The following is an 18,313-nucleotide window of genomic DNA, read 5'->3' on the forward strand; positions in this document are numbered from 1 at the left end:
TCCGCCATCTTGGCCAGGGCCCCGCGAGACTCGGGCGCCGCCGCCGCGTCTCGCCTCGCGCCCTCCCCCTCTCATCCCCTCCCCCGCGTACGGAGCCGTCAGCGCGCAGCGCTCCGCTGCCCGGCCCGGCCCCTCCGCCGCCGCCGCCTTCCTTCCTCCTGCCTTCCTCCCTCCCTGCCCCCGCGCGCAGCCCAGCCCCGCAGGCCGCAGGCCCCGGCTGCGTGTGCACCCCCTCCCCCTCGAGCGCCCGCTGCCCGGACGGGGCGGAGCGCGCAGGCCCCAGCCAAGCCCCAGCCGGAGCCGGAGCGCAGGGCCGCCGCCGGGCAGGAGCTGGTGACGCAGGAAAAACGCCTCGGCGGTGCGGAGAGCGGAGCGGCCAGGTGCCGGGATCCGAAGCGCGGGCGGCGGCGGAGGCTTCGCTCTTCGTCCTTCCTTCTTCCCTTCCGCCCGTCGCGGCGCCCGGGGAGCGGGGAAGCGGAGCCGCCCCCTCAGCCGGCCGGCCGCACGCCCGGAGCGCGGGGCCCTGCCATGAGACCGTGCCGGGCATGAGGCAGCCCCCGGCCGCGCTCCTTCGGCAGCAGCCGGCAGCGCTCCGGGCCGCGGGACGAGGGGACGCCGTGCGGGGGTGAGTGGCGGAACGTTGGGCCCGGGCGGGGCTGAGGAGGAGGCCGAGGCGGCGAGGCGGAGGGCTGCGGGAGCGGACGGGGCGCTCGAGCCCGACCCGATCTCCCTTCCCCCGGGGACGGGGCTCGGCGGGGGCGAGCGGCGCGGGGGGGAAGATAACGGGCGGCGGGCGGCGTTTTGGAGGGCGAGGGAAAATGGCTGACGGCTCCTCATCCTCTCTCTCGCCGGCTGCCGGCGGGGGGAAGCGCTCCCCGCCCCACCGCCCTCGGGGGCCCCTCCCGGCCTCCCCCGGGCGAGCGGGGCCCGGTGGCTCCCCGCGGCGCTGCACCCCTGCCGTTCGTTTCCCTCCGCACCGAACGCCATTACTGAGGTGGAGTGATTGGAGCAGCGTAGGCCCGGGCGACGCCTGGCAGTCAGGCCCCGGCGAGGCGCTTTTCCGACAGCCTCAATGAAAAACGCCAGCCCCGGCCCATTCACGTCCGCTGTAAACATGATTAACGCGTAGGCCACTCCTCTAGGCCCGGCTTCCAGCCAGCCGATTCGGATGCGCGAAAAGCGGTGGTGGCTTTTTTGTGTCTTCTTCCTCCGGTTTGTTCCGCTGCTCCTCGTCGAACTTACGGCTCAGGGCTCGGTGCTGCGGTTTATTTTAGGAAATACCACCCTCTCCCTTGTCCGAGGTGCAGGTTGGCTGCAGTCTTTCTTATTGTCCTCAAGACAAACCCGGCATTTCTCTAGGAAGATGAGTTGTTGGGTTTTTGTGCATTGGTCATGGCCCCGTTAATGTGTGCAGGCCCACTTAGTGTGGGCATTGTTTGTGTACTATATGTATGGCCTTGGGAGATGATTCCTTTCAGCCACAAGCGAATCTCCTCTCACAGAGCCAAGCAGAAGCATTGAGGTGGGCTTTATGGTGCCGTATTTAATTTTCAGGTTGCTCCTTCGGAGGTCAAGTATTTCGCCAGTGTACAACAACTGTATAGAGAGGGAGTCGTGAGGAAATAAAAATGGAAATATTCTAAATAAAATATTCAAGGGATTCCTAGGCCTAGTTATTCATGTGCTTTCTATATGACTGGATTTATACTCACAGCTCCACAGTTATATTCGTATGGTTGGACATTGCTGTCAGCAAGGAGGCTCTCTGAAGTCACAGGCTCAGGGCCAGCACAAGGCCCACTTTTGCTGACCTACTTGCAGCATGGGGGGCCTGTATTTTTTGGAAAGCTGTTGAATTGTATATTAAGCACACTGTCGCAGCACTTACTATGACAGACATGCCAGGTAATGTGTGTTTTCCAGCAGGCTTCTCAAATGCCCAGCAGATGGATGTTAAAGCTGTTATGCGGCTTAGTGATGGGTTTCTGGAGGATTGGCCTGTACTGATGATAGAATTCAAATGGTGTCCCTAGTAAGGAATGTTAGGGGTGGCTGAAATCTCTAGGCAGCTAACTTTGTTCTTGATCTCTTAACGCTCTGTTTTGAGACATTGGCTGGGCTCACCACCGTAAGTGTTCCAGAGCAGATAACCCTTTTGTTCCAACAAAATCTCAGTCATGTGAATTTTGGTTGTTTTTGTTTTGTTTTTTAATGTGATGTTTTTGATTCTGAGTTGAAGTAACATTTACTCCATGAACCAAAAGAGTACAACAGTGAATTTCAAGATTTTGGAGGAAGAATTTTTGGGGGAAGCATTCATTCATTGCACTGTTGCAATCCCCTGGACTACACTGATGCTTGATAATAGATTTGAACAACAAAAAATCCATAAACATAATCATAAAGCTGCAGTGTAAGAAACTCATGCATCAGCATGATTTTTTTTTGGAGGGGGAAATACAGCTAAAAATAAACAAGCAAGACTGTATCATAGTAACTTTTCCTCTCTTCAGTATCTGCTGTACTTTTCTACTTACTTTTTGTGTAGATTTTCTTAATGATACTTCTTCTGGGTAGCCTCTGTCTTCATCTTTCCAGGGCACTGTTTCATGTCATGCTGAATTTGCCCTTGTGATGATACTTCTGCCCATTGAATTAATTGACAGGAAGACTACATCTGAAAGTGGTAATCAATAAGGACAGTGATAGCAAAGCTGTTTACTGTTTTTTCTCTCTGTAGAACACAATTGCTCAAATATATACATTTTTCTCTTTCACTTTGTGATGCATTTATATTCAGAGTAGTTGCATTGGTCTACTTCTCTATTTTAAATGCACGCCTCCAGCTTTATCTGTTTTACTTCATATGTTGGAATTATTGCAAATGAGGCTCAGAATAAACAAAAATGGTGAATTAGTACTGAGGCGTGTAAGAAAATAAAGATACCTGTAGTGCCTTTGTTCCAAAGCATCCTAAATTTAAAATAGAAATTAGTGTAGGACTTTCCAGTATGAATGAAGTTATATAAGGAGGAGTTCCTCTGACACTTGTTTGTGTGAACAATTTATTTTTAAATGGTGATGAAGTTGTGTTACTTTCAGCTATGTATTGATAATACTCATTTACTTACTGAAGTTCCAGAGGAAATACTTCTGCCCTTCCCTCTCCAGTTTAGAAATCTGTTGTGAACTTATTTCAGATATTAGAAATAAGTACTGTTGTGCTAGGCGATGCTTCATCTATCACTAGTGATATTATTCCTTTTCAGAGATGCTGTTTTATTCATCCTAATAGATATAACAACTAGGGGTATATTTTGATAACATCCTGAGCAGGTTAGCCTCATCCGTAAATGACTACAGTTGTGCATTACTGTTTGGTTGTTTTTTTTCTTAAAGCACCTTTAAAACAAAAACTAATAAACCCCCATCATCCCCTAACACACTATTATCTGCAATTAATTTTCCTTGTAAGCATGAACATTGCTTAATCAAACCAGTAGTCTTGCTTACTCAGGGTTTGCCAGAGACCTGTGTTCAGTGTTCATCTCAGGATATGAGAAAGTTTGCTGGGCTTGGGAAGCTGTGTGTGAAGGCTTTTGAGTCCTTCAGGAAATTATTTCCTAGATGCTTGCAGTAGTATTAATTGGGACATGTGGACATGGTTTGTCTTGCTCAGGAATCCATGTTTTTCTTAATGCTGTGGATATGCCTCTTGAAACTCTCTGTAGGTTTCATCATCAGCCTCACTTAGAATCAGTCCAGAATGTAAAGCTGTACATCAGGATATGTACCTATCTTTTGTTGTAGTTCCTTGCCTTTTGCAACACAAGCAGTGCTGTGTATGTTGCTATAGACTTCCCTGGTTTTCTACATACTTGTAGTAAGTACCGTTTTTCCTCCTTTTTAACTGCCTAACCTTTGTTGTCATAGAATCATAGAACATAGAATGGCCTGGGTTGAAAAGGACTGCAGTGATCATCGAGCTTCAACCCCCCTGCTGTGTGCAGGGTCACCAACCACAAGTTATATGCGCTTTCATCCCAACACAAACTAATGAAAAAAGATACAAAAATTAAGTTATACTGTTGTGCCTGCCATCTCTCACCAGTGCGGAACATTCATCGCAGTCTTCGTTCTGCTCTTCTTTTGAACACTTAACAGGTGGTTCTTCTGCAACATTCAGCAGTGGCCGGTGTCTTTTGGTTAGTGGGATAGCTAGATAGCTGGTTAAGTTTAGAATGGTTTGGTAAACCTTGGTGTTCTGGAATGGTAGTTAAAAGAAATGTTTTGTGGGGAGTTTTTTGTGTTTTTTGTTGGTTTTTTTTTTCCCAGTGTCAAGAGATGAGAAGAACATCTTTGGAAGTGTATGCTTGCCTGCAACAGGACTCACATGTTTGTACAAATGACCTGGAAAGTTTGAGCACTTTGAATTCACGCTTTATAAAAATGCAGCAGCTTCTTTCATGTATTAAATCTAGTTTTTGTTCTCTTATTACTGGAGAGCCATCTGAAAGTTCTTACACTGTTATAATGATTTACAGTTTCATAATGAGTTGAGCTATTTTCTTAAAAACAGTTCAGTTGTATTGACTGTCTCATAATAAAGTTCTGCTGTGCTCAAGGCTGTAGCATGACTTGGAAATGTGGTTAGCAAAGACTCCTTCTGCACTTCCTGACAAAACCATCTTTTGATTTGGATCTTCTTGTTCAGAGCCTTGAATACAGATAGGGCTGGAACCCTACGGTGGTAATGGTGGCTTTGCTCTCTCAGAGTATCAGTTGTTGCATTTCCTAGGCATTCCTGAGTTGCTTCAGACCCCTTGTGTGTTGAACGCTTTCTGTGCAGGGCATCTGGTTTGGGAAAAGAGATAAAAATAGAAGTACTAGTGAGGTTATGGGCGAGCCCTTGATAGCTTTGCCTACAATAGGAGAAATGGGAATATAATCTTAGAGTGGACATTTGTGACAGTGTAAAATATTTTCTTTCTTTCCTTCATTTTTTTTTTTTTTTCCCCCTCCTTCTTCTTTGCTGTTTGGGAAGCTTACCAGCACAGTTTTGCATTTTCTGTTCTGAACTTTCTGGCATTTTCTTTCTATATGAATACATTCATCTCATCTTATTTGAGAGGTGAAGTCAGCCTGCCAGTTATCAAAGCTTTTCGGTTGCCAGCTGTGGATATGTTCCCAAATAAAAATTAGAATGTGAGGAATAATGATTTAAAAATCTAAGAATGCACATAACTTGCTGCTCTATGGTTTTCTTAAGATGTAAGTTGCTGTTAATTGTGCTGTTAATTGCTAATCTTCTGCTTAGCTTTGTTACTACGCCTCTAAGACAGATTCCAAGAATCCCTTTTGATTTAAAATGTAGTCATGTTTTGAATGCTCCTATTTTCAACCTTTTTTTTCATGAAGTTAAAGTGTAGACTGCTTTAGGATTGATACATCGATACCAGGGATGTTACTGTGGGATACTTTTATTTGTAGCATCCTTGATCTGTTTACAAAACAGTATGTAATCCCATTTTGTCATTTCGTTTTCTTGACACATGGAAGTGCCAACACAGAAATGTCACTTCCTTACATGTTTAATTAATTCATTTTTTTCTGCTAAGCTTAACCTCCCTGGACATTTAGCAAATAATACTGTCTGGCACTTCGCATTTAGCCACAAATTTACTCATAGTAGGGGAATTCCACATTGCATCATTTCGTAAAGATGTGCATCTGTGAGTAGAGAGTTCTCAAAGAACTCTTTTTCTGAACTTTTTTTTAAAGCTGAGACCCATGAATATGTTGAAGGCAAGGCACAAACATGCAGCTCCCTAGTGCTGACTCGTATCTTCTCCTCCTCTGCTACAAAGTATAGAAGATTTCCTAGATATAAAATCTGCTGTGAATGATGAAAGTTCTGTGTTGTTTCTTTTCTTTTTAAACAGAAGCATTGTTCAGAATGAACACTTCAAGATAACGAAGAATTTCTAGAGGGTATTTCAGGGCTTTTTATTGAGCTTCCATATAAAATAACTCAAATTTAAATAGTGGAAAACTTTCCCAGGAAGAGATTTGATTTTAGTCGAAGAAACAGCTAAAGGGCAACATGAAGTGATATAGAAATGTACATTATAGATTCCATAGGTTTCAATCCTTGAGACACTTGAATGCTACTTGACTTTTTGCCTTGCTTCACTGGGAGTAGATGCAGGAAGAGGCAAAGGTGTTACTGTGGGGTAGGGTGGTCTTAGTTCTAGCACTGTGAAATGGAAAAGATTGTTAAGAAATGTGTCTGACAGTGAGCAGGCTGGGGGAGCAAGCCAAGTAGGATCCCTCTGCTACCAGGCTGGCTTTTTTAGGTGGAGGGCAATGTCTTTGCTTGCTGGCACTATGGTTCAGGAGAGTGACAGCAGGTTTGTGTTGGCTGGGGGTGGAACTCCAGGTTTTGGGTCATCTTCTGCCACAAATGGACATTGACAGTGAGGGGAGTAAGTCTTTGTGTTTCTAACTGAAGATGAGAACGAACATCCTTGTCAAAGTGTGCTGGCATCTCAGTGAACGAGCCTTTCATGTTTTTGGGTTTATTTTTTTCTTCTGTGAAGCAACAAAATATTCAGTGTGTTTTATTTATAATAAGGTTCAACACAAATCTGTGAATTTGAATCTCCAGTAAGGAAAGGGGATCTGCATACTCTGTTTTAAGGTGAATAGGGGTTGAGAGACCACAATTTTAATCAGCGGAAAGCTTAAGCTGTAGTTTTCTTTGATATAAGGCATTGTACATGTCTTATTTTTGAAATAGAGTGTTAATTGGCAATTGATTTCAGACCTTTCCTTTTTGTGCATTTTCCCCGAATCCTTTAGCAATGATTATTCCCAATATTTTTTACAAATGATGACATGAACTCTCAGGAGTTTGGAGGTGAAAACTCCAGTGTCATATTCTACTATTTCCTAAGGTCCAGTTTTGGACAGCCCTCCTTATTCCTTGGCCTGTCTTCCAGTCATTGCTTTATTAATCACAATGAGACCTCAAAATCCCAAGCATTTTTTCTTGTTGCTTTTGTGCACGTGTGCATATACAAGGAGATGTACAGACTTTTTTTTCTCTGCAGCTGAGATAGCAGTGTCAGATTGCTTTGGTATTTTGGAGCTCCCTTGGAGTTTTGTGGTTGACAGTTTGTAACCTGTCTAGTGAAGAGGTAACTTGAAACGTGAATTCCCCTTACGGGATTGGAGAAATCATTAATTCCTTTTCATGTCTTATCTCAAGATTGGGAAAATTGTGAGATTTAAAAATCAGATTAAAAGATCAGAAGTGAAATGAAAAGCTCCATTTTCCTCAGTGGCAGTGGATGCAGCAAGGTCAGTAAGTGGTAGTGAAGTCTTGCTGTAAGCTTGTGGTGTGTTTTCAGCCATGGGGGACAATAAAAGGTACTCAGTATCGGGCTCTGGTTAGCAGGAATATAACTGAACTTTTGCTTGTTCCATCCTGAGATTTTTGACCAAACGATTGCAGAATCCTGTCATGAATTTTCCCTTTTCCTCACATCACTTTCCTGATAATGCAGCAAGTATTAAGAACCAGCAGCAATTTCTGAACATGGTGTCTGGAGGCAGCTGAGTAACAGCAGCAAACAACCAATGTGTTAGTTTTGTGTTGTTGTTGGCCACAAGCAGTAGTCAAAATCAGTTTGACATAGAGATTTTTTTGTTCTTCTTTAAGTTGTCTCTGAAACTGTGCTGCTGTATTTACAGTTAACAAAGTAAATTAACAAAGTTAATTACAGTTAACAAAGTATTTACAAAGCCAATGGCTCCAGGTCTCTGAAGGCTTTCTAGGGGTAGCTGGGCACAGAGGAAAGTGGTAGAAGGTGAAATTATACGTTTTTAGAGTTGAAATTGCGCTCGGTGCCTGATGTGCTGTTGGTTTAAATGCAATATATTTGCTTAGATGTTTGTATCACACATGGAGGCTGGAGAGTTGTGAAAGTTGGGTGTATTATGTAGTGCAGCAGCGGGTAACTGACAGTTGAGAGCAGGGAAGCAATGCCTCTGCTGTGAAAGCTGCATCGTGCTTTTAAGCACATAGAATATTCTCACACTGTACTACACCCAAAACACAGCTTGAGGGTTTTAATTTGATGAGCCCATGTGGTTCCCCGTGAGTCTGAAAATGGTACAAAATAGTCATTTGCACCAACAGTGAAGTAAAACTCTTTAGTTCTTTCCATTATTCTGTGGTCAAAATTTTGCTTCAAATACAATTTTATCTTTGAGCAGTATTTACTAAACTAACTACTAAATTACAAGGATTTTTTCTTATCTTTATCTCTTTTCAGGAGTTCTTCACCAAAAACAAGAAGAAAAATCCTTAACAATCATATTAAGTTTGAACAGTTCAGTTGCAAGTTTTTCCATCTGTAGCAATGATGAAGAAATTATTTTTAAGGGTATATTTCTGGGGCTGGTACAGTGGGTATGAAAAAGACTTCTATGCTTCCTTTATAACCCTTGGATACGTTTGTTTTCTATGGATAGATCTTACATGCAATGAGAATGTTTTCTCTTACTAACGTAGAAGAATTTTTGTAGTTTGATCTTATTTGCCTGCTCTACTGTTACCTTCTTCATGGTGAGATTTTATCTTGTTTAATCTGTTCTGTGTTTTCATGCCACTTTTCCTTGGCAGTGTTACTTCTATATACTTCTATATTCATAGTGCCTGAATTTCAAGTGCATCTTTCTTAGGACTTTTTTTTTTCCCCTTTCTCTCTGTCACACTGCTGAGTGGCTGATGTTTGGTTCCCCAAAACCAGAGGTTCAATGTGCAGATTGGGCAGACATCCTTGTTTGGAAGTGTGTTATTTACAGACAACAACTTGTCACAGGCTGTCTATAATTTGTGGTTGTTTTTTCCGTTACTGAACTTGTAAATATAAGGCTCCTTATTTTTGCTCAGCCTCTTGATAAATGCAAGTAAAAAGGTTAATTTCTCCTGCTGCCTGCCCCCAAATTAAGACATAAATAGAACTTGGAGTGTTACCACTTCCTTCCCCTTCCCCCCCACCTATAATATGTATTAGTTCATGTGAGCTTGTGGTTTGTAGTACTTAAGTAAAACTTGAAGCATGATTCTTAAAAATGCTCGTTTATTTTTTGTTTGAATTATCAGGTAGCTCAGGGAGGTTGCTTGAAAATTGGGTGGAGTGAAAAGCAAGTGATGCAATGAAACTTGTAAAAGTGCAGAGGTTGTGAATGATTTATGCATTTTACAGTGCAATGGGGAAGTTCTCACTTGAGCTGATTTTAGAAGACTCCTCTATGCGAAGATGGAAAATTTGGAAACGTGTGCATTACCTTTACATTAACCACTGCTTCTTCCACTTAATTATGAACTGTTTTCCCTGACACCATCCTTGACTCCATCAATTAGGAAGGCTGATTGAATTGGATTGCCATTCAGTGTTTTATCTTTAGGCTTAATTCTGCAAATGCATCAGTCTAACTCCCATACTGATTAGATTTATTCATCCGTTAATAACATTTATAGATGCTTTTTTGTTCTCAACCTGTGCATTTCCCAAACATTAGTGTATTACTTCTCACCTCACTTAAAATTAAAAGGCTTGTGTTGTCTTCTGTTTTAATGATGAAAAATTAAGGCACAGATCCAGTTCTTTCAGAAGGAACTTCTCTGGTAGCATTTCTACAGGTCTGTGTTAGATGTTCAGTTGTTACAGACACAGCTCAAGTCAACGTACGTTGCTCTTATGCTTCTTCAGGCTTTGTTTTACCCACATATGTCAGTAGCCAGAGAAATGGGGAGAAGATGAAGAGGTTAATGTGGGGAAAAAAGCCCAAACAAGCAGATTTCCTCAGCAGCACAATGATTGAGACGCAGACAGAATTCAGTTCTCAGTGCTTCTGTTTATCTGCTTCCAAACCCTGAGACTTCCCTTTGACTTCTTTTCTTGTGAAACATCATTGAATTTCTTCAACAAAAAGGTAAAGGCAATTTTTCTTCCTGGTGCCTCAGGTGACTGCTGTCCATGCAGGTGACTTAGTTTGATGGAAGAAAACTTTAGCTTGCTGCAAGTTAAATTAGAGTGGAATCTGGTTTATTCTGAAGATCCCCAATTGCACAGGAGAAAAATGACAAATGGAGCCATTGAGCAGTTGAGAGAGCACGTGTCCTTCTCTCTCAGAATTGTTACATGAAAGTTTCTTTTGCTAACAGGTAGTGAGACTTGACTGTTATGGTGGACACTGCTCTGTCAAGTCCATTTTTTTTTTATATGTATGTGCAGATAATATTTGAACTGTGCAGAGTTGTTTACAATTTCATAACTCTGCCCGTTTTCTTGATCAACAGAAACAAGTTTTGCTTGCTTCTGTGTGTTGCACACATCTTCTGCCTTACCTGCTGCAGCTCTCTCACTGTTACATGTAGTTGCGGTCCGATTATTCCAAGCTTTACTGCTAAATCAATTTTCCTGACTCACTGTGATCTGAGTGCCATTTTCTGTTGCTCCTTGCAGTGGTTTTATTGTAATGTCTGGGACAAATGCATTTTTTTGCCTTCATCTTCTTAAACTTCTCGCACTTAGCCCATATTTGCTCTGGCTAGTTAATATTTCTTTCATGACTGAACTTGTACTGTTTATGAGTTGGCATTCCTGGCATTTATTGTACACTAATCAGCTTTCTCTGTGTGCTATTTCCTGTTAGCCATTATACTTAAGAAGTGCTTCGGTCTTCGTGACGTTTCTGCATTGTTAGGACTCATCTCTGGTTTTATATGTGTGAATCTTCATTGCTCTCATAGATAAATAAATGCTAGCTGTAATTATCCAGTTATCCATACACTGTTCGTTCTTCTTTCTTCCATCTCAGGTCTATTTCATTACAGATTTGCTCTGATGCCTAGAGTTGATTGTGTCCAAGGACGTATATATTCTACCTGCCTCTTGTGCCATTGTTAGTGTTCATATGGCGTGTGATCCAGATAAAAATGAAAATTTTCATTCCTTTCCCCTAGTTACTTTTCAGCCAGAGTGATTTCTTGTTGGTGGCTCACTGTGTGATGATGTGGTGAGGAGCAGGATAGGATGAAAGCAAGCCAGATCATCTTCCTCTGCTTGTGACAACATGGGCTTACCTGATTTCAAACAGACTGAAACTGTACCTTCAGTTGAGGCTTGTGCACCTGCAGAAGTGCAGTGAAAGTCTGTTCTAAAATGTACCAAAGTATAATGCTATTATGGAGGAATAAGATCACCTTTTCTCATTGAGATTCCAACAATACAAGGAGAGCAGAAGAATTTAAGCACTGTGATGGTAAAGCTGCCTTCTGAGAGTTCTGTTGCTTTTGTGTTGTGCCAGTATAGGCACTGGCTGTTGAATGGTTGAACAATCTTGTTCTCTCCTGGCCCATTATGGGGTTCAGCTGAAAACCAGCTTCTTAATTGGTCTGTTTGTGCACTGGAGGGAGATGGTGCCTTGGTGGTTCTTGGACTTGCATGATTTAACACTTAACCATTTTACTGTGATTTTTGCTTTTGTTGTTGTTTGTTGGCTTTTTTTTTGTTTTGTGGGTTTTTCTTCTGTTGTTTTTTTCAAATTCCTGTTTTGTTTTTTAGTCATAACTTCAATTTACAATTTTGAATTTTACAACCCATCCTCAATCTTTAGGATGTAATAATGTAGTAGGTAGCTGTCACCTGCGTTTCCTGGAAAGGAAGGTTGTGACAAACTTTCTGATAGGTTTTACAGCTATGTGAGAGTACTGTGTTTCTGGAACATTGGAGACACTTTTTGGTTTTGTGGGGAAGTGGGTATGCAAATGACTCCTGTTTCTAGCCCTGCTTGTATCTTCATGTGTTTTCTTGGGGCTTCCTTGTTCCTACCCAACTTCCTCTGCTACTACCTCTTGGCTTTTAAAACAAGCTACCACTTTTGTTGTCTTGGCAGAAGGAGCATTAAGAAGATGTTCCTGTTGCCACTTATTTTCCTTCAAAGAGGCCAGGATTTTTAAGGGGATTTGTTAAAACAAGCCCTCTGGAGCAGATAGATAATTCTTGGTGATTGTTTGAATGTGCAAATGGCTTGTGTGAGTTGAATTGGAATGGAGTGTGTATAAGGCAGGCAGTCTTTGTGAAGGTTCTCTCTCTACAAAACCTCCTGGTTACAATAGGCAGTTGGTACACTGAAAACTAGTTCTAAGTTTGGCTAAGCTTCAAAAGCAAGTAGGAAGAAACAGCTTATGATTGAAATCAAAATTGAAATTTTGATGCTGGTAAAACTTTTGTCTGTGTTTGAGGTATTTTAAGTTGATGGTAGTGGTAGCATCTGAATTCACGTGCTTAGTTTGTGCTTTCTAATAGAGTATTACATGAAACTCATAAAGCTTAAGTTTTATAGTTTTTCTACGTGATGCCATATGGTGTGGAATATCCCTCTGGCCAGTTTAGGTCCTGGTTCTGTGCCCTCCAGCCCCCTCACTGGCAGGGCAATGTGAGAAGCTCAAACATCCTTGGCTCTTTGCAGCACTGGTCAACAACAACTAAAACACTGCTGTGTTATCAACACTGTTTTTCTCCTGAAGCCAAAACATAGCATCATACCAGACTTGATGGAGAAAAGCAACTCTATCCCAGCTGAAACCAGGACAAAAATGCTTTCAGCTTAATATCTGGCTTGGATGCTGCAGCACTCTAACTTGCATTAAAGCAAGCAGTAAGTTTTCTGAGTTTTATTCTTTGAGGGAGAACTTCTATAAGGTGTTGATAACATCATGGGGTGTTAGGAATACACACTCTGAATATTTTTTTTCATGTTCTGCATAGAACATAAAAACATAAAGGGAGTCAGAAGGGGCTGGCTAACTTTTAACTACTTTTGTAACAGAAGTCTTAGAGTATTTACTCTTGAGTTGCTTGAAGTGTGTTATGCTATAAATACTTTCATATTTTAAAGTCATAGGTGGAATGAATATGGAAGATCCCATTTGCTTCTCTTTGAGTACTTACTAAAGAGTAAAGGTAGCAGAGCCTATTTAGCATCTGCCAGCAGCCTGGTGGAAAGTATGAACCTTGTAAATGATAGAAGCCGGAGGTATCTGTGTGTCTCTGGCAGAAAACAAGCATAGGAATGGCACAGGGAATGAGAAATCATAATTTGAGCATTTGTACAGTTCTGTGTTAAGCAGGATGTTCCAAGTGTTACTGCCTTTTTCATTTTATCCCCCAGCAAGAATTGAAGTTGTGAAATGTATTAAATTACTCCAGTGTAGGAGATCAAAAGGAGCATTTTGTTTAAACTGTTTTCATTAAATTTTTCAATTTTTGTCTGCTGTGGTAGACAGGAGAATTGCTATCTCTAGCTCTGTTGTTGGAGAAGGAGATACATACTTCTTGGTTACAGCTTCATCCCCGCTGCCTACAAAAACGTGCTAAAGTTCCTAGAGATTTTTGTGAGCCCTGCAATAAAGGAAGAGCGCAGTTCTCAAGGAAGTTCCAAAGGTCACTAGAGTTAAAGCGTAAAGGTTCTTAGCAGTCCTTTGAGGTTTGAGCCCAATTAAAAAAAAGAAAGTGAGATATTTTGTAGGAGCTCCTTGGAATTTACAAACCTCATGTTCTTCTCTGGTTAACTGTAGATGTAGAAGGAAACCACAGATCCTAATGCAACCTAAAATCACAATTAAAACTGCTTACATAAGTTGTATGTAATATCTTTCATTGATTTCCCGCTACTCTCAAGTCATGGGAGGCAGAAAACAAATGTGAAAGTTCAAGGATTTGATCATGAAAGAAGAAAGGAGTAACGCTTTGTATGCAGAGTTGGAAGGAGATTCTAAAATTAACTAAGAAAGTAGAGTTTGCATTTTGGAGGAAGACTGTGTAGATGCATCAACTTTTGTTTATTTGAATGCTTTAAATTAAAGCAACCTGAGTAAGAGATGAGCTGTATTTACTGCTCTTTCTCTGGCCTGATTTGAATCTTAAAACATCTTTTTGCTGTAGTACTTCTTTTGGCTTTGTTTCTCAATGGTGAGGGCTTGCCAGTATTCTTTCCTGTACATAGCTGGTAGTGGGTGTTTTTACCCTGTTATTTCTCATTTTGTTTCAAGCATATTGAATCTAGAATTTCGTCTCCATTTAGCTTTGAACTTTGTCTATATTTTTGTCTGCTCTCTGCTTGAATTTCCAGTGCAAAGTTAAAACAGTGTTAATTAGTTAGTTTTGTTTCTTGTGTGTCGGAGGATAAAATTTCCAACCCCTTTCAGCAGGTTGTTCCTAGGTCTATTGCAACAGATGGAAATACCAACCTGATGTTTTGAGTATGCATTCGATATCCTCCTTTTCATCTGGTATGAAGAACAGTGTTACTGAACTTATTCTTTTCCATCTGCCTTTCTGAAGTTATGTTCAAAGATGGATTCTGGGCATTAGTTTTTAATTGAAAATGTAACTCTGTATAGTTAGGAGGGACATCAGCTGGTCTTCTTAGTTCTGTGTGCTATTTCGAACAGCCGAGAAAAGTTTTTGTTCATACTAGCCAAAATTTAGCAAAACACACATTTCAGATGTATTGGTTCTGCTCTTGAGGTCTGCAGCTTAAAATCTCTTAGCATGAAATAATATCTTAGTATATTTATAACTTTGTGCTTGAAAACTGAAAAGGATGTATTATGTCATGTTTGGAAAACAACACCTCTCCTCCAAAGTTGCAGGGCGATGGCAGGTCCTGTCTGCTTTTCATGATTTTGTTTGTGTGCCTCATTGGCAATGATTGCTTCTTAGAAAATGTCAGTTTCAAATACCATTTGTGCAGTACTTGCCTGTTGACTCCTCAGGGTTTTTGTCTCTTCTGAGCTGCTCAAAAGCTGAAGAATAAGAGTAGAAATGGCGGTCTGAAAAGGATATCTTTATTCCTTTACTGTAAGGATGTAAGATAAGCATCAGTTGAAGACCCTGAAATAAGTAGACTGTCTGAGAAGTACGTGGTCTCTGGTGCCCTATCCTGTGGCCAGTCTTATAATTGGTTCAGATAGTTAATACAGCATGTAGCTCTCTCTGGGTGATTAATTCATATGGGTGGTATTTTTGTTGCCTAGATGTAAGAGGCTGTAATTCACGAATTTCTTACCAGTTCTGCAGATAACATTCTAGAATCGTAGAATGGCTTGGGTTGGAAAATGATACACTTCTTCTAAGAAGATGATGATCCTGAGATTTGTTGTTGCTAAAAGCATGCAGTTGTAGTGTTTGCGTTTGGGTGCTTTTCCAGTATAAGCATTCTTCCAGTTCTGTTTCCAAATACACAGAAAATTTTCTGTACACCCTGTTTTTGTAGTTGGATGACCTGACACTTGGCTATGTTAGTGCACATTCTATTGTGCCAGGCTTATCAGATGATAGAGATTACTCTATTATCGTCTCGTTGTTTTATTATCCCAGTTACTTGTCATGTGCAAAAATGTATTAGAGATTGTATAGTTCTGTTTAAGTCATCAGTAATATTGAGCACTATGGAATAGAGAATTGATATCTGTGGGACTTTGCTAGAAGTGTTGGCCCATTTCCATTAAAACGCTCTTAGGAATTTATTCTGTGATCTAGTGACCCAGCTGGTGGATGAAGGAAAGGCTGTTGGTGTGGTCTGCCTTGACTTCAGCAAAGCCTCTGACTGTCTCCCACCGTGTTCTCCTGGGCAAGCCAGCAGCCCATGGCTTGGAGAGGTATACTCTTTGCTGGGTAAGGAGCTGGCTGGATGGCCAGACCCAGAGAGTGGTGGTGAATGGAGCTAAATCCAGCTGGTGATCGGTCATGAGTGGTGTTCCCAAGGGCTTGGGCACCCTCAGTAAGTTTGCAGATGACACCAAGCTGGCAGGAAGTGTCGATTTGCCTGGAGGTAGCAAGGCCCTACAGAGGGATCTGGACAGGCTGGATCACTGAGCTGTAGCCAATGGGATGAGGTTTGAGAAAATCAAATGCCAGGTCCTGCCTTTGGCCACAACAACCCCAGGCGACGCTACAGGCTTGGGGCTGAGTGGCTGGAAGACTTTGTAGGAGAAATGGACCTGGGGGTATTGATTGATGCTTAGCTGAGCATGAGCCAGCAGTATGCCTGGGTGGCCAAGAAGGCCATGGCATCCTGGCTTGCATCAGAAATACTGTTGCTAGCAGGAACAGGGAAGTGGTTGTACTCTGTAGTGAGCTCTGGTGAGGTTGTGCCTTGAGTATGGTGTTTGGTTTTGGGCCCCTCACTGCAAGAGAGACATTGAAGCCCTGGAGCGGATTCAAAGAAGGGCAACAAAAGTGGTAGGGATCTGGAGCATAAGTCTTGTGAGGAGTGGCTGATGGTACTGGAGGAGAGGAGGATCAGGGGAGACCTCATTGTGCTCTGAAACTATGTGAAGGGTTGTGGTGAGCTGGGTGTCAGCCATCTCCCTTGTTTAGCGTGGTAGGACCAGAGGGAATGGTCTCAGATGGCACCAGGGGAGATTTAGGCTGGATGTTAGGAAGTACTGCTTTTCCAAAAGAGCGGTCAGGCACTGGAATGGGCTGCCCAGGCAGGTGGTGAAGTCACTGACCCTGGACGTGTTCAAGGAACATTTAGACATTGTGTTGAGGGACATGGTTTAGTGGGGAATATTGGTGATAGGTGGATGGTTGGACTGGGTGATCTTGTAGGCCTTTTCCAACCTTGGTGATGGTTGTATGATTTATACATTTAAATATTTTTAAAAAATTATTTGATATTGCCTGTTTTGTTTACTGTAAGCTTAATCAAAAAAGCATGTAAAAATGTGAAAAATCAGGTAATCTCCAGCATCTTTCACATTGTGTTAAATTGCTCTAACTTACAAGACTGTAGGAAGTCTTATATCCTGCATTAGAGGCTGCATGTTTTATGAGACAGGTCCATGTACAGAAATGGTAGTTTGATTTCCTCTCTTTATTCCCTCCACTTCTCCCCCTTTTCCTTTCTGTGCTATTGTGGACTATATCCTGTTTTCAGAGATCTACTAGAAGTTTTATCTATGGATTTCTTTGGGTTCTTCAACTCAAAGTAATTTTATACAGCTTACCTTAGTTTTTAGATTTTAAAATATTTAGTATAAGTTGTTATCATGTGGTAAATGGTATGTATTGGAAACACTTTTTGTTATGACATTGAATGCTAAACCAGCAATGCATCTGATCCAAAGCAGGAATATTAATATCACGGCAGAAAAAGTAGAGAGGTTTAATATTTATCTAATGTTTCATATGATGATTGCTAGGGTGTTTTGAATGTCTTTCTAAATTATGGATGATGATCACGTCTATGCTGGGAAATATGTACTAAATAAGAATAATCAATTAGAATAGTTTTTTAGACTGTATATTAAATGAACTGTGTGCAGAAAAAATATTTAGAAACACATTATTGTTTTGTTAGTATATTGCATTGTGCTTACTTAAAAATTAGTTCTGTTTCAAAGTGCAGGAAAAATGAGGTGTTTTCTACCTGCCTTGGTGTACTAAGCCATATATTCTGCTGAAAATTTTAAAGACTCATTTCACCAAAAGAAATCTGCTATGGCTGCCCATTTATTGCTTCCTGAACCATTGCTACATATTGAATGCTAAGAAGAATACTAATTGGCTAGAATGGGAGACTGTATTGTGTGCATCTTCATGCAGAGGGAGTGAGGAGATGAGTACTGTTGTGTAAATGTACGCTTCTGGTCTGCTGGCTCTTTCAAACTTCAATAACATCCTACTTCATACATTCTGAAAACTCTTCATTTTCCCTTTGTGGTGTGCTTGGGAAACTCATAGGAGGTCAGTGATATGTCAGTGCTCAGAAGTATTCGCATTTCATCTGTTCCCCTACTGCTTTGCTGTAGGAATTCGTATCTTACTGAGAAAGCTTTCATTTTTTAAGTGGAGTTAAGCCTATATTTTTTGCTACTGATAATTGTGGGAATGTGTTTTGATTTTTCCCATTGACTTTTGAGCATCCAATAACAATGCTTTTTTAATTATTATTATTTTTTGTAGGAGAAAAGTGAAGCAGTCAAGTTGAATATGAAATAATATTAAAAGCTAATTATACCTTTTTTATAAATCAAGTGAGATTAAATCTTTCCAAAAGCCTAATAGTGTAACATCATGTAATTACGAGCATTTGCATTAATGCTTAAGGAACAAACAGCACTCTTGAAGTATTGCAGACTGTAAACTTTGCTATGTAGCTTTGAGAGGTGTAATTATTATGAGGACTACTCTGAAAGTAATGCCTCCTATTTTGTATGTTGGCCCAC

The 18,313-nt window shown here is 41.4% G+C and overlaps 1 protein-coding gene across 2 annotated transcripts in view; it reads left to right on the plus strand.

Annotated features, from left to right (window-relative positions):
* Positions 1 to 398: 398 nt before the first annotated feature.
* Positions 399 to 18,313, plus strand: part of USP9X (ubiquitin specific peptidase 9 X-linked) — a 99,547-nt gene continuing 81,632 nt past the window's right edge. For both annotated transcript variants that reach the window (XM_052674321.1, XM_052674322.1), the window contains exon 1: positions 399 to 625. The gene's annotated coding sequence lies outside the window, so the exon portion shown is untranslated. The remainder of the gene's footprint in view (positions 626 to 18,313) is intronic.

The sequence above is a fragment of the Tympanuchus pallidicinctus genome, unplaced genomic scaffold (genome assembly GCF_026119805.1).
Source record: "Tympanuchus pallidicinctus isolate F22 unplaced genomic scaffold, pur_lepc_1.0 scaffold14, whole genome shotgun sequence".
Taxonomy (NCBI): Eukaryota; Metazoa; Chordata; class Aves; order Galliformes; family Phasianidae; genus Tympanuchus; species Tympanuchus pallidicinctus.